The following is a 16,608-nucleotide window of genomic DNA, read 5'->3' as shown; positions in this document are numbered from 1 at the left end:
ACAGTGATGGACACAATGACATACAGAGTGGCCGCAAGACAGAAAGCATGATGGATTTGCGTCAGACATACGGGAGAGACAGACAAATGCCGGGGGAGGAGGGGAGAGAGGAGTGCTAAGCTTGAAGTCAAGTTTTAAGCAGCTTCTTCATTTGCAAGAATTTTGTGGGCGGGGGAGGAAAGTTTGGGGACTTGCAAGGGCGGGGTCCCACCCATTTTATTTGGATCCTGACATGCACCTTGCAAATTACATAAATGTACCCTCCTCAACACACGCATCCGTTTTTGTTTGTTTGTTTGTTTGTTTTTTTAGCTGCGGACTCTAAGGCTCAGAGCAAGGAAATGACTTGCCCGAGGTCAGGCACTCAGCGAAAGGCACATGGAGGCCTGAAATCACAGCAGCGTTTTGTTTTGTTTTGTTTTTTGTTATTTTGTTTTTCTTTTCTTCTTTTCTTTTTCTTTTCATCTTTTGCTTGTGGGTGGAGGTGGGGATGGCAAACTGGGAAAAATAAAAAGTTTCCTTTCCCGAACAATTCCCAGCATTCGGGGGCTCCTGCCTCGCACTTTGCAAAGTTCAAAAAATCCCCTTTCTTTACTTTTCAGTCAGCACGGCCAACCCCGCATCCAGCCAGTGGGAGGCAAATAAAATCAGAAGCCGGGCGGGGAGGTGGCAATTCACAACCCCCCTCCCCCCACCCGCTCCGTGGGGAGGAAGCGGTTAAAATCCGCGCAGTGCTCTTGACCGGGCCAAGCCATTCTCAAGCATCCCCTGTAGACGCTGGCCGCTCGCCCCCTTTCTCTGGGAATCAGAGTCTCGGTGACTGTCCCAGAGCAGGGAAGGCGGGTGAGACACCTGCCCCGAAGCCTTCTGCCGCGAGCTCCGCAGCCCCCTGCGCTCCCGCTCCGCGTGCGCCCCTCTCCCCGCGCAGCCGCAGGTGCGCCCTAGGGCCCGCACTGAAGCCGCGCTTCCCGGACCCTGCAGGGGGCGCTGCGGAGGGAGCAGCATGGGACCCTCCCTCCCACTCCCCCGGCCGCCTCCCCTCTCCCTCCCGTGGGCAGCTCCGGGTCTATAAAGAGAGGCGTCCCGGGCCAACCGGGAGATTTGGACTCCCCTGCCTGGGAGGTGTGCCAGATCTGAGCTCTCCACCCAGTTTCTTCTCCGCTGTCCCCCCAGTTGGGAGATCTGTAAGTAGGGTGGTCCTGGGGTGGGGGTGGGTCAATGGGGTAGGGGGTTTGAGGGTCCCACGGGGCATCCTACAAGGGCTGGGGAGCCGCGAGGTGTTTTGGTTGTCGTCCTCTCAAGGACTTTGGGGAGGAAGTAGGGATTCCCAATGTTCATTTCTCTGCCCCAGTCAGCCTAGGTTTTCCTCAAACCAGCATCTCCCAAGGTTGTCAATGATAAATACCTCCTTGGGGGTCCTTTCTAAAGACAAATGCCCAGGCCCACCTCCAGTTACACTTGAATCTCCAGAAACAAAAACAAAAACAAAATACTTAAAAAAAAAAAAAAAAAGAGGCATCCTATACTGTTCTTAAAAGGCAAATCTGGGAGATGTGACCCCTTACAGTCTCAGAGGACCAACTTCCTAAGCTCCTAACTTTGATTTTAGGCACAGATAAAACGCAAATGAACTTCACTGAAAAGTTGCTTCCAGTCACAGAGGTGTGCAAAGTAATGCTCCAGGTGTATTCGGAAGCAAGGCTAGTTAAATGAGTCAGAAACACGTGGGCAGTTGCTCTGCAGAAAGAAGAGTGTTTTTCACCATTTAAAGGATGTGCTTGTTGATATCCCTGGAGAGGTAGGGCTGGATATGATCCAATGTATTTCTTACAGCCCAGTTTTCTTCCAGACCCCCTCACTCCAAAGGAAAAAAAAAAAAAAAAAGTCTTATCCAGGCTAATCCCAGGGGCTTCAAATACCCAGACAGATGCCAGAGCCTCAATTTGCATCCATGACCGGCAGGTGGATTCGGTAAGAAGGTTCTGGCATTGTCTGCAGAGCAGCTGATACAAATGTTGCTCTTAATGTCCCACAAAGTGGGCGCACCTGTTGCAGTTTCCTCCCTGCGCAGAGAGCTGGTGGGGATTTTGCTGCTTGAGGAAAGGCACCATTCAAAGCCACGCTGATCAAGAAGTCAGAGAAAGTATTTAGAAACCCAAGACAGAGAGTGTTTAGTTCCAGTATTAAGAACCGATCGATAAAATTCCGATCGGTAAAATTGCCAAGTGGCCAGGGTTTAGCAAAGGGAAAGTGGGCAGACTGTGAATCAGCCGACGTGCATAGTTGTGTTTTCTTTGGTCTTTCTGGATGGGTTTTGTTTTCTTAAAGATGCTGGACTGAAAGGCATTGGATGGATGGCAGTGTGTGACAGAGGATGTTGAATCTCTGTGGAAGGAATTCTTTCTTCCGAGCGTTTCCAGGGAGATAGCTGCCCAGCCTGGTGGGATACGTATGTACCAGGCACTGTAGCCATGTTTGATGTAATTTAGCTCCTTGAATCACCGCAACAATCTTTTAAAGGAGGCTCATGATGCCCATTTCGTAAAAAGGCAGCTGGGACTCAGAGAGGTTCAGTAACTTGTCCGGCGTCACACAGCTTATAAGTGGTGGAGCCCGTTCCTGGGTATGTCTGATGCCAAGGCCATAGCCTTGAACCCACCATCTTTTGTCTTTACAAAAACTCTTTTTGAAGTTAGGTTTCTAGGGGCGACCAGCTGCTTCCAGGAAGGCAAGGTTTTATCATCTTCTCTTTGAAGAAAACAAATGGACCTTTTGTAAATTTAAAATAAAATGTGTTGTTTGTCCCCCGCCCCCCAGGGGTGGGGGTGGTGGGCCGTCCGGGCTGCCATCCTGAGGGTCCAACCCATGAACCAGCTGGGCTTCCCACAAGAAGCTTCTAGGGCTCGCCTGGTACACACCGTGTTTTTTTATTTTCGCATCTGAAATAGACGTGTTATTCCGTACAAGGTATTTGTTATGGGTTTGTTATCATTACTTTTCTGTCCAGGGGCCGAGATTGAGGCAAACATGCCCATGTATGGTAGCGTTTTCCACGAGGCCATCCCCAGCTCGCTTGCAAATTAGCGTTCTATGGCAGCTTTGTTGGTTGAGACTCTGGGGATTTCTTGGCCCTTGTTCTTCCCATTTGGGAACAAGTGGGGGAGCCTGGAGAAGGAGGCTTTGGGGAGAGAAGAGGGAAGACTTCTGCCTGCTCCTCTCTAATTTACAGGTTTTATTTATTTAAGGAACTTTTTTTTTTTTTTGACCACTCACGTTTCTTAAGCTACTGCTTTCCAAGGTGGGAATAGAAAACAGAATTTCTGTTCTGTAAAAAATTAATTACCTTTGTGAGACTCTGTTGCATGGGGGGTTAATAACTCCAAGGCTTCACAAAGTCTATGAGGCGTCCTTTCCAGTGCGTTGATGAATTTCTCTAACACTCCACAGTCAGGTCCCTTCATTCACACGCAGGTCCCCCACTGTCCCCTTCTCCCCGTCTACCTCTGGCACTGTCTCATCTGCCCTTGCCTCTTCCCGGAGCTCTGGCGCTAGAAGATTTGGCCAAACCAGCTCTTCAGAATCCTGCTTGTTCATCAATTGCCAATGACCTGAGTCCACTTCTCAGCATCTGGCTCTCGTCATTGACTAAATCACTTAGCCAGATGAGGACCTGTCATCTTAAGGAAGGGAAGAGGACCAGGTCTGGAGACTGTGACGTCCAATGTCAAGGCATCGGCCGATCCCATTCTTGGTTTGAAGAAGGGTGCCTTCTCGCTGTGTGTTCACATGGCCTTTCCTGAAAATTTTATTTTTTTCCGGCAGGGGTGGGGGCGTGATGTGTCTCTTCTTTCTGCAGAACATTGGATCCAAACAGGTGGATTTTCTGTTGTAGGCACAACCATGTAATTCTGAAATCAGATAGGCATCAGATTTTTCTGGAAAACCAAGTCCAGTGTTAAATCCCCTGGAATCCTAGAATGTCACGAGCAAATTTAGAAATCACCCGCCTTGGACTTGGCAAACCTCAGTTTTCCCATCTGAAAAATGGGGTGGGGAAGAGCTGATGAGCACTTTTGCCAGCCGACCTGCTAAGCTCTTCACTGGCATCATTTTACTGGCTTTACAACAACCCTTTGGAGGAGACATTATTATTGGCCCCTTTTTACTTTCGTGCTCTGAATAACTTGCTCAAGATAGCTTGCCTGACTGATGAGAAGGAATGGATTCTGCAGATCTAGGCCTTTCTAACTCTAGAGCCCAAGGGATTACCCTGTTGGGAGGATTAAGTGGAATAATGCCAATAAAGGGTTTAACATAGTGCCTGGTCCCTGGTCAACTTCAGTGGACAGTTACTTATAACGCACCTGACCAGCGACCTTAAGGGTTTTGCTTAATGTGGGAGAGCTGGTACTTGGCAGAACCAGAATGCCTGTCTCTGCTGTGGCCTTTCTGTAAAGGAGAAACTTGTCCCTGATTTTCCTTTTGGATCATGTCTCCATAAATCCTATTTGCCCCAAAGGTGGTTGCTAGAATCTTCTGCTTCAATATGGCCACACTTCCTCAGCTGTGCCAAGAACATCGCACATTCCAGTGCTCTTGGCCCATTTGTGATTTTTAAAAAAAGATTATTTATTTATTCGACAGACATCACAAGCAGGCAGAGAGGCAGGCAGAGAGAGAGAGAGGAGGAAGCAGGCTCCTTCCTGAGCAGAGACCCCGATGCGGGACTTGATCCCAGGACCCTGGGATCATGACCTGAGCCGAAGGCAGAGGCTTTAACCCACTGAGCCACCCAGGTGCCCCCATTTGTGATTTGTGTAGGGTCGAGATGGCCCCCTTGAGGCGCTCCCCTGTGAACGAAACCCTGTCTGACTTTTATAAGGGTTCTTTTTGCTCCCTGGGGTCTCTGCCCTCCACCCCTGACCTGTAAAGAGTTTAACCATGGCCACACATCAGAGGAAAGGCTGAGTCTGAAGAAGGCCACGTAGGGATTTGAAGGGAATTTTATAAGAGTGCCTGTTGTTCTTGCTGTTGTTTTGTAAGAGTGCCTGTTGTTCTTACCTTGGATTTGAATCAGTTAATAAGCAGCTTGGAAGGAAAAGCCCTCATCAAAAGTCCCCAAGAAAGGGCAGCAGGACTCGCCCCTTGCTCACTCACGCAGCCTTGAACTTGCCACTTCCCATTCCTTCCTTGCCGGACCAGCAAAGTCTGCAGCAGATGATACAGAATCTCAAAAGGGTCAACCTTTGAGACCTCTGGGGTTGCGATTGCCATTCCCCAGGCTCCAGGTAGAACGCCCTTCTCCTCATTCCCTGAAGTGATCAAGGTTAGTGTATTCTCAAAGATCTTTTGAAAACCTTTCTATCTCAAATTTCCTTTTGTTACACAAATATTGGCATTCTGGAAATTAGACCTTTTTTTTTTTTTTTCCCCAGTTAATCCTAGATCTCCTGCCTCTTTCTATATGAGCCTGTTTTGGCATTTTAAAAAATCAGCTGCATAATACTCTGTTGTTTGAAAGTCTAGCTTCTTACGGAAACAACCCCTGATGGAAACATTACCAGCTGCTTGCCATCACTTCTCTGAAGAGTGCTTCAGGGACCCTCCTTGTATCTATTTTTGTCTAATTACACGAGTTTATCAGATAAATTCCCAGCAATTCAATGGCTAAGTCAAAGGGTATGCACATTTATTTTTATTTTTATTTTTTTGAGAGAGAGAGAGAGAGGGAGGGAGTGTGGTGGGAGAAAGGCAGCAGGACAGAAGGAGAGAGCAGGGGAGGGGATGATGGAAAGGAAGAGAGAATCTTAAGTAGGCTCTGTGCCCAGTGCTGAGCCCAACACAGGGCTCGATCTCACGACCCTGAGATCGTGACCTAAAGCCGAAATCAAGAGCCGGATGCTTCAGTGACCAAGCCATTCGGGCGCCCCGGCAGGCATATTTAAAATAGATAGATATTGAGAAATGTCTGTCCCATTTGAGACTGTCCCTTTATTGTAAGCTGCGTTATGCCAGGATTGTAAGCTACAAAGTACAATGGGGCTGTTAGGGCCAGAAATGACCAGTTCTCTCTTTCCCAAAACTGTTCTGCATAGGAGCTACGATGTCTCCTGCTCACCCAGTTTCTCTCGCTAGGGGAGAAAAAGGAGTTTGCTCTCTGACCTAAAACACTTCCCTCGGAGTGACTTTAAACACAGTATCTAGGGTGCCTGGGTGGCTCAGTGGGTTGAGCCGCTGCCTTCGGCTCAGGTCATGATCTCAGGGTCCTGGGATCGAGTCCCGCATCGGGCTCTCTGCTCAGCAGGGAGCCTGCTTCCTCCTCCCTCTCTCTGCCTGCCTCTCTGCCTACTTGTGATCTCTCTCTGTCAAATAAATAAATAGAATCTTAAAACAAACAAACAAACAAAAACACAGTATCTAAATGAGTTAGATGTTGAAAGCAAGACAGAGCTGATAGTTTCATTGCCCATCTTTTTTCTGTTACGGTGAGGGCGGGTTGCCTTGGGACCCTCCGGAGGTAGGGGATGTGATGGGGGGGGCGTGGCGTGGGGGCCAGGCCAGGCGCAAGGAAGAGCTTTTCTTTTCTTTTCTTTTTAAAGATTTTATTTATTTATTTGTCAGAGAGAGAGGGAGAGAGAGCAAGCACAGGCAGAGGCAGAGGGAGAAGCAGGCTCCCTGCCGAGCAAGGAGCCCGATGTGGGACTCGATCCCAGGACACTGGGATCATGACCTGAGCCGAAGGCAGCTGCTTAACCAACTGAGCCACCCAGGCGTCCCAAGGAAGAGCTTTTCTGCTAAGGGTAGATTGGGTGTCAGGCAGATCCGGATTTAAATCCTGGCTCCAGCTTTTACCAGTGAAGACCTTGAATGTAGTTTACTTTCCAGGATCTCTGTAATATTAAAGGAATAATAAATGATGCTTACCTTGCCGGACACTTAGGACACACTGTGAGCTGGTGTATTTAATAAAGGCCCCACCCCAGGGCGCCTGGGTGGCTCACTGGGTGAAGCGGCTGCCTTTGGGGGAATGGAGCCCTGTGTAGGGCTCCCTGCTCAGTGGGGAGTCTGCTTCTCCCTCTCCTGCTCCCCCTGCTGGGCGCTCTCTCTCTCTCTCTCTCTCTCTCTCTCTCTCTGTCAAATAAAGAAAAATTTTTTTTAAAAACTTCTTAAAAAATTAGTAATAATAGTAATAGATGGCCCAACCCCATACCCCATGAAAAGAAGGGGCTCAGTAATGATGGTGGCTATTATTAGTAACAAAGGTAGAGCCCAGTGGCCTTGTGGGGACAGCTTGAGGCCGGGAACACCTGGTGTGTTGAGGGAGCCTGGTCCTGCTTCTACTTCCTTTTGCTCCTACTTTCGAGCTCCTCCCACACCTGGGCTAGACCTTGACCTCGTTTCTCTGATGCAGAGGTCCTTCCGGCAGGTGGCTTATGTCCTGGATGGGCTCAGAGGACATTGAGTTTTGTTTGTGTGAAAGGGGCAGCGTTTGTTTTAACTTGAGGGGATGGCGCTTTCATACCTAAACTCAGACTTGTGGGTCTGTTGGCCATCTGGCCGTGCAGGGCCCACATTCTCACCCGGTGACCCCACCTGGAGTGAAGGAGCTGAGGCCATCTCTAGGCAGAGTGGGAGGTCCCCCAGCCACCTGGAGCCTGGGTCACTCTACATTGCCCCTCTGACCCCGGGGACATTTAGGTTTGTGTCTCTGGTCCCAGCTCCCGAGCCGGCGGCTGGGCAATGAAATCTTCAGGGAAGCTGTCAAGCAGGCGTGGTGATGTGCAAATCCTATACGATTTGGGCCCTGGGGTATTTTACTCATTTTTCATTGGTGCGGAAACAGAAAGGGCAAGATCTTTAACCCCTGCGTTCCCCTGGGGAAAATAAAGCCGACATGAAAACACACGAGAGCCCCTGGACAGTCTTCATGGGTCCAATTTCAACCCTTTGGTATCCACGGATATCATAAAATGTGAGTGTCAGGCCAGCCCCCACTTCCCCCTTCCCCCACATGAAAAAGGCAAGGCTCAGAGAGGCAGGAGGACTTGCCCAGAGTCACCCAGCGAATGCGTAGCAGAACTGGGACTTGTAACCTTGTGGTGTTGCAGAGGCTAGCCGACAGCTTGTTGGAGCTCAGAGAATGAAACTGTGTGAGGCTGGCAAGGAAGCTGGGGCTGTGTCCACGCTGGACACACTCAGCTGTGTTGGATGTTGCTGACGCAGAGCACGAAAGTCCTTTGTTCTTATCGAAAGGCTTGAGAGCAGCCCTTGATGAATGAACCCAACCGAGGGTCCATCAGTCCTCTGCAGCACTACCCTAGGTGACCTTTCTGACCCTGAAGCCGATGCAGGGCGTGGGAGGAGGGGACGGTGGGGGACGGAGGAATCTCCTGGAGGCTCAGCTCTCTGGGAGTCTGTCTCTTGTCTGACTCATGTCTTCATTTCACCTGTGTGACCTTCTGCACTTGGCCTTCCAAGCTGGTGTGGATCACGTAGCGACGGTCCTCAGCTTTCCTTGTCTTCCTAAGAGAACCCCTGTGTTTGCTCTTAAGCGGTGATTCGCACTAGGGACAGTTTTGAGCATCTGGCGACGTCCACAGCGGGTAGGAGGAGGGGCTGCTGGTCTGTAGCAGGTAGAGAACAAGGATGCTGAGAACATCCTCTAATGCACAAGGCAGCCCCATCCCCCACCAAAGAATGATCAGTGCCCAATGTCCCCAGCGCCGAGGTTGAAAACCCCTGCTTGAAATGAAGGGCCGCAGCCAGGAGCAGGGGACCAGGTTTTTTTCCATGCAGCAGGAGGAGAACCCTCTCACTGGGATCCTGCTCCCTGACCACTCCTGATTTTGCCAGCTTTTTTTTTTTTTTTAAAGATTTTATTTATTTATTTGATAGACAGAGATCGTAAGTAGCAGAAGCAGGCAGAGAGAGAGGGGGAAATAGGCTCCCTGTTGAGCAGAGAGCCCCCATGTGAGGCTTGATCCCAGGACCCTGAGATCATGACCTGAGCTGAAGGCAGAGGCTTTAACCCACTGAGCCACCCAGGCACCCTGCCAGATGCTTTTTATTCCTCCCTCTGTCTCCTCCCCTAATGCCTGACGTGCCACTTTGTGCTGAGGAGCCAGGATCCCAAATTTTGAAGACACAAGGCTCTGGCTACATGCTGGGGCATATCCTTTTTTTTTTTTTTTTTTTTTAAAGATTTTATTTATTTATTTGACAGAGAGAGATCACAAGTAGGCATAGAGGCAGGCAGAGAGAGAGAGAGGAGGAAGCAGGCTCCCCGCTGAGCAGAGTGCCCGATGCGGGACTTGATCCCAGGACCCTGAGATCATGACCTGAGCCAAAGGCAGCGGCTTAACCCACTGAGCCACCCAGGTACCCTGGGGCATATCCTTTTAACGATGAAGCCGACTTACCCGGAGCCTTGGACACGGAACGGGGACCTTTCTCAGGCACGCCTGTATTTCCCAGAGCCCTCAAGTGCTCTGCCTGTTTCAAAGAAGGCGAACAGAGCAGAAGAGATCATCTTGGAAATATACCTTTATTCAGGGTCCACTGTAGCTGGCTGTGCCACGATGGACAAGTAGCAGCCTCTCTGTGCCCATTTCCTCGTCTGTAAACCAGAGTTAATGGTGTATCTTGGTGTTTATGAGGGGATTAAATGAGATGATACCAGGTACCTAATAAAGATTTAGCAGCTGTGAATACTAATAGTATTATCAATTTGTTAGGTTCACTGAATTTTCTCAAGGGCAAATCTGTAGGATTTCATCCGTGTTTGGTGGGAAAAGAGGTCTGTGGCCAAATGTTTTGGGGAGCCCTGGGTCCAAAAGCATAATATCGTTTTGGGGAGTCAGGACCTGTTAACCTCTTGGATGTCCTGATATGTGGTCTCTCTATGGCGGAGGTGGGCGGGGTGGGAGCTTGGGGGAGTGGATTGAGGGGGGCGGGGAGTAGCACTTTTCAAGTGGCTTTAACCACAGAATTTTTTTTTTTTTTTTTGGAAAAGTATCTCAACTTCCCTGAATCCCACCCAACCCCCACCTCTACTATTTCAAGGGATTAGGGTTCCAAGGAACACACTCTGGGAAATGCCATTCCAGGGTGAAGCCAGGCTTCTCTTTGCTTTGCTTTGACCAAAGCAGATGTCACACTTTGTAACTGCCGGAAACATCAAAGTCCTGAGAAGTGAGCCCGCTTTTCTCTCTCCTTTTTTGGCTAGAGACAGACTTTCTGCACTTGATCTTGTTTGGGTTTCTGAGTCCTGGACGAGACAGGATTCCTATGTCCTTTCGTTTTTCTGTTGTATTATGTTTGCTGTTTTTCTGACTTGTCAGGCGGTTGACCTCCATCACCATCGGAAAGAGCCCATTTAGTTGTCATTTGAGCTGTGCCCTTGGTAGGTGAAGGTGGTCAATTTTATGTGTATTTTCTTGCGAAGATGAAAAAATAAAAGGAAACCACAATTTTTCATGGAAGTGTGTACTTTGTATCAGAAAAGTACTCATAATTTGGGTACATAGTGGAATGAGTGGTCACAAAATGATCACGTCCCTGTCCCCGGCACACAGATTAAGAAGGTCCTGCTCTGGCGTCTATCACTGTAGGATATAGCTTTGCCTGGTTTTGAACCTCCTATAAACAGAATCCCACAGTACATCCTTTTTGTGTCTCCCTTCTTCATTCAAATGTGTGCGTGAGATTTTTTTCTTACTGCGGTATGGAGCCGAAGTTCCCTCCATCTCACTGGGGTCCCATTTTGAATGTTGATAGTGTGCCAGGAACGGTGTCAGGTCCTTTCAAGGGTCAGATCTTTTACTGCACATTCTCCGTTGAGCTCCAGACAAGCCCATCCGGCTCTTGTGGGAGGCAGAGGGGCACAGGCTCTGGAATCAGACGTGGGCTCAGGACCTGGCTCTGCTGTGTGACCTCAGGCAGATTGCTTCACCTCTCTGAGCCTCTGTTTCCATATCTGTAAGATGGAGCTGAGTGTAACAGCCAGTCCTAAAGCTGTGCTGTTGTTCCCTGGTGGTCCTGCATGTGAGCCACTCAGCCCAGCCCCTGGACCGGGAATGTGAGTGTTAACACTCCCTGTGGGTATACAGAGAACCTGGCCCTGGGGATGACATACAGGCCAAATGGGAAATGGGGTGGGATACTGACACTGCTTACACATAGATGAGAATTGTTCAAATTTTATGTAGTACTGTTTTTCATTTTAAAGAAAAATGTCAAACAGAACAGCGTAGCCCATCTGTAGGCATCCCAGCCCTCAACCCCTGGCTTGTCAAGCAGTTACAACTACTTCCGACTATCTCAGAAAGGAAGGGCCTCTAGATAGTTTTTTTTTTTTTTTTTTTAAAGATTTATTTATTTATTTATTTGACAGACAGAGATCACAAGCAGACAGAGAGGCAGGCAGAGAGAGAGAGGGGAAGAAGCAGGCTCCCTGCTGAGCAGAGAGCCCAACGTGGGGCTCGATCCCAGGACCCCGGGATCATGACCTGAGCCGAAGGCAGCGGCTTAACACACTGAGCCACCCAGGCGCCCCTCTAGATAGTTTTTTGAAGTTCATTCACTTAAAGTCCTGTCCATACCCCACGTGTGGCTCGAACTTACAACCCCCGAGATCAAGAGTCACGTGGTCCTCCCACCGAGCCAGCCAGGCGCCCCAGGAAAGTACCCTAAATAGATGAAATCATGGTACCATGGTTGCTCTGAAAAGTTTAACACATTCCCTAATATAAAGGATATTAAGCTGATGTTCAGATTTTCTTGATCGTCTCCTATGTTTTTGGGACAGGTTGTCAGAATTTCGTTTTTTTCTCACAATTGCATTCGATTTTGCAAAGCTTCCCATGCAAGGCGTGGCTTTTCAGAAATGCGAAACGTGCCCTTATTTCTGACTTGCCCTGGTATGTGCGTGTTAGGGGAGGAGGGGTTCTTCTCCCCGCCTCTATGTTTGTCTTTTATTTTCTCTGTTGGACTTTTTCATTGTGAAAGTGTTCCTATGTGTGCACAGGTAGATAGACCACTAGGCCACCTCCCCCCCCACCCCCAGGCACCTGCCTTTGGTAGTAATCAAACTCCCCTTTGGTACTAATCGAACTGGGAGGACCCTCTTTTGTCTTCATCCCTGTTTTTCTCTGGGTCTCAAACCCCCTTCTAGTTTATACCATCCTCTCCTTTTTCTGTACTTGGTTAAAGGAATGCAATCATTTGTCTGATGCCTTCCCACCTGTGGACTTTGTTGCAACCCCCCACCGTCCCCCATGTTTAGTGCATTCCCTGTGCCTTGCATTTCCTGGGTGTTAGACCTTCACCTAATGAGGGTGAAGCTTTGGTTCCCCATCCCCCACCCCCCCCACCTTCTTTCTGGAAGAATATTTCCTTGACGCTGGTGGCACTTTCCATGGTTCCCCATCCGGCGTCTGATCAACTCTTTATTGTGATATTAAGGTTAATGGCCACACTTAGGTGACACCCTCCTGATGTACACATGATAAACCTCTCCAGCCACTTCTCCTCTAACTCCGTGGGTCTAAATTGCAGATCCCAGACCTACATCCTCAGCATTACCCAGGAATTTCTTAGAAATGCACGTCCTGGGGCTCACCCCAGCCCTGCTGATTCAGGAGTTCTGGGGGTGGGCCCAGCCATCTGCGATTTCACAGCCCCACCCCCAGGGCAGGGTCGGGGTGCTGGTGCACAGGGATGTGCGTGAGCCACTGGTCTCATGGTTTGAGTAACTACTGATGGTCATTGTCAGGGCCCACTGTTTTATTAGGGCTTCCAAAATTGCTACGTTCTAGTTTTGTTGTTCCTTCTACGTTTGTTCATTGAAATTCTTCCAAGCAGAAGGAGTGTTCTTTCACAACAATTAAAAGTGAGGTTGCAGGAGGGATGCCCCTGGAATAACGTCCCACAAGGGCGCCTGGGTGGCTCAGTGGGTTAAGCTGCTGCCTTCGGCTCGGGTCATGATCTCAGGGTCCTGGGATCGAGGCCCGCATCGGGCTCTCTGCTCTGCAGGGAGCCTGCTTCCTCCTCTCTCTCTGCCTGCCTCTCTGCCTGCTTGTGATCTCTCTCTGTCAAATAAATAAATAAAATCTTAAAAAAAAATGTTAAGAAACCCAGAAGAGTTTAAAACTGCAGGAATTGTGATCATTAAACTCAAGGTCATGTGCAGTTCCTTAGTGGGCTTCTTTGAGTGACAAAGTGATTATTCAGAGTTAGGGAATAATTTACTCATTTCTCCACCTTCTTAAAAATGCACGATTAGGGGACGCCTGGGTGGTTCAGTGGGTTAAGCCGCTGCCTTCGGCTCAGGTCATGATCTCAGGGTTCTGGGATCGACTCCCGCATTGGGCTCTCTGCTCAGGAGGGGGCCTGCTTCCCTCTCTCTCTCTGCCTGCCTCTGTCTACTTGTGATCTCTCTCTCTGTCAAATAAATAAATAAAATCTTTAAAAAAAAATGCACTATTAGGGGCGCCTGGGTAGCTCAGTGGGTTGAGCCTCTTGCCTTTGTCTCAGGTCATGCTCTCCAGGTCCTGGGATCGAGCCCCGCGTCCGGCTCTCTGCTCAGTGGGGAGCCTGCTTCCCCTCTCTCTCTCTGCCTGCCTCTCTGCCTACTTGTGATCTCTCTCTGTCAAATAAATAAATAAAATCTTTAAAATCAAATGCACTATTACAGGGGCACCTGGGTGGCTCAGTCGTTTTAGTGGCCGACTCTTGATTTCAGCTCAGGTTGGGGTCTATCGAGCCCTGAATTGGGCTCCAGACTCAGCAGGGAGTTGGAACCTAGTGGAGATTCTCTCCCTCTCCTGCCCTTCCCCCTGCTTGTGTACTCTCTCTCTGTCTCTGTCTCTCAAATAAATGAATATTTTTAAAAAATGAGCTACTAGATCAGGACTGCTGTTATTTTCACCCCTGAAAGAGACAAGCGGCTGTATTTTGCCTTGCAAAGTCTGCATGTCTGGAGTTGTCTGCCCGTTCACGGGACGGGGGGGCTGCTCCATCTTGCTGGGATGTGGGTTCCAAGCGCGGGCGTTACAATGGTGAATTCAAAGGAGTCATGAATTCTTCTCTGCCAAAGTAGGGGGTGCAACCACATAGTAAGTCCCGGTGGCCGTCCATCCTAACTCAGCCTGCGCCTCAGTTCCTGGGGGGCACAGCGGCAGTGGGTGGGGGAGGAGTCCTGGGGCAGGTGGGAGGAGCCAGCTGGCCGATACAGAGCCTGGTGTGTCAGTATCTGGGTCACGGACACATGGAGACATAGGGTGAAGACTGTTTCAGAGGGGCTCCTCATGCTGAAAGGACGTTTAATGACTTGAAATTTTACATGAAGACTTTTCTCTGCCAATTATTTAGTGACCTTGAGGAATGATTTGTTATCGGGAAGGCAGAATCAATGTTTTGCTTCTCCTCCGCTCAAGGTTACCAGTTTTCAAAATAAGGTCCGGGTTGCCCAGCATCCTACTTGGATGACCTTTGAAATTTATGTTCATTACCATGCGTCATGGGTTTAACAGACTCCGCTTTCCATTCTTTCTTTTTTTTTTAAGGTTTTTTGTTTTTTGTTTTTTGTTTGAGTGAGAGAGAGAACACAAGAGGGAAGGTCAGAGGGAGAAGGAGGCTCCCTGCTGTGCAGGGAGCCTGATGCAGGGCTCGGTGCCGGGACCCTAAGATCATGACCTCAGCTGAAGACAGATGCTTAACCAACTGAGCCACCCAGGTGCCCCTTATAGTTATTTTTCTTACCAATGTTCAAACTCACCTGTATGGGACCAGACAGAACCATAGTTTAATATTTTAGCATATAGTGTCCTATATATATATTTTTTAAGTCCTCTCTAGGGGCACCTGGGTGGCTCAGTGAGCTAAAGCCTCTGCCTTTGGCTCAGGTCATGATTCCAGGGTCCTGGGATCAAGCCCCCCAAATAAATAAATAAAAACAATCTTTAAAAAAAAAAAAAAAAGTCCTCTCTACACCCAGCCTGGAGCTGGAACTCACAACCCCCAAAGTCAAGAGGTCACATGCTCCCCTGGCTCCAGCCAGGCGTCCCAGTGTTCTAGACCTTTAAAAATGTCTATACATACACATAAAATTACAGGAAAGATGCTGTTATAAATATTCCCATCCACTTTATTGAGATATATTCTATATACAGTAAAGCTCACCGATTTTTTTTCTTTTTTAAATTCACTGGCTTTCAAGTGTATAACCCAGTTCTGACAAATGTGTACAGTCGTGTAACCACCATAATCAGAATATAGAACGCTTCATCACCCCGAAGTCTCCTTTGTGCCTCTCAGTGGCTAGTTGCCCGGGCTAGTCCCAGCAGCTGTCTACTGATCGGCTTTTTGTCATGATGGTTTTGCCTTTTCTAGACTTACGTATCAGTGAAGCAATGGAGTCTTTTTAGTCTGGCTTCTTTGATTTAGCATAATACTTTTGAGATTTGTTCCTTTTTTTCCCCCTGAGTATTCTATTTATACGTAAGTATGATGTATTTCTAAGTTACAAGTATCTTCGCGTGATCCACGGTCACCTGCGGTATGATTCTATTCAGATGAAACGTCTAGAGAAGCGGAGCCTGTAGAGACAGAGTAGATGAGTGGGTGCAGGGATTGGGCTTGGAATGGGGGCAGACCAGCATAAGGGAGCCCTTTTGGGGGTGATGGGAACATTCCAAATTTTATTGTAGCGATAGATGCGCAACTTGGTAAATTTGCTAAAAGTAGCTGAAATGAACATTTACAAACGAGGGAATTTTTTGGCATGTAAGTAGGTTAAAAGGAAAGGGAGAGATTTTGGCATAAAGGAAAGTCCACACGGTGGATTTTGGGGGGAATTACCCCATTCTAATGGATGGATGTCCCAGTGAAGGCATCACTGAAGCCCCCTGAGATGGATGGCAGGTTTCCTGTTCCACATAATAGCGCCCCCCACGCTGTGGTGCGTCTGTGAGACCTTGTCTGTTCCCTTGGGCTAAGTTCCTAGAAATGCAATGGCAGGGGGTGCCTGGGTGGCTCAGTCAGTGAAGCATCTGACTCTCGCTTAGGTCATGATCTCGGGGTCCTGGGATCAAGCCCCGCATCAGGCTCCTGGCTCTGTGGGGAGCCCCTTCTCCCTCTCCCTCTGCCCCTCCCCCTATTTGTGCTCACTCTCTCTCTCTCTCTTTCAAATAAATAAAATCTTTTAAAAAAAGCAATTTGCATCAATTTTTAAGGTTTTCCATCTGTAAGGGTGACATGTGCAGCGACCGACCCCATACAACTTTTGACAACACTGGATACGACTAGTGGTTTTCATCTCAGCTAAGCTCATTGGGGAAAATCAACATCTCATTGCTTGAACTCATTTTCTCATTTGCTAATGAAGTTGTGCATCTTTCTCATGTGTATTGGCTACTTGAAGGTCTTTGTGGAAAAAAATAATTAATCTAATTAATAATTATAAATTTAACAAAAATTATAAAACTACAAATATGATACAAATAGATCATTGAAAGTCTATCTCTGTTCATAGTAGCATTACTCACAATAGCTAAAACACGGATACAACTCAGGTGTCTATCAACAAGTGAAGGGATAAGCATGGAGATG

The 16,608-nt window shown here is 48.4% G+C and overlaps 1 protein-coding gene across 2 annotated transcripts in view; it reads left to right on the top strand.

Moving 5' to 3' along the window:
* Positions 1–1,107: 1,107 nt before the first annotated feature.
* The window catches only part of MYH11 (myosin heavy chain 11), a 113,115-nt gene continuing 97,614 nt past the window's right edge, over positions 1,108–16,608 (top strand). For both annotated transcript variants that reach the window (XM_044233108.1, XM_044233107.1), the window contains exon 1: positions 1,108–1,184. The gene's annotated coding sequence lies outside the window, so the exon portion shown is untranslated. The remainder of the gene's footprint in view (positions 1,185–16,608) is intronic.

This window comes from Neovison vison, chromosome 14, assembly GCF_020171115.1.
Source record: "Neovison vison isolate M4711 chromosome 14, ASM_NN_V1, whole genome shotgun sequence".
Lineage (NCBI taxonomy): Eukaryota > Metazoa > Chordata > Mammalia > Carnivora > Mustelidae > Neogale > Neogale vison.
Note: the sequence above shows the minus strand (reverse complement) of the source record. Positions and strands in the feature narration are given on the sequence as shown.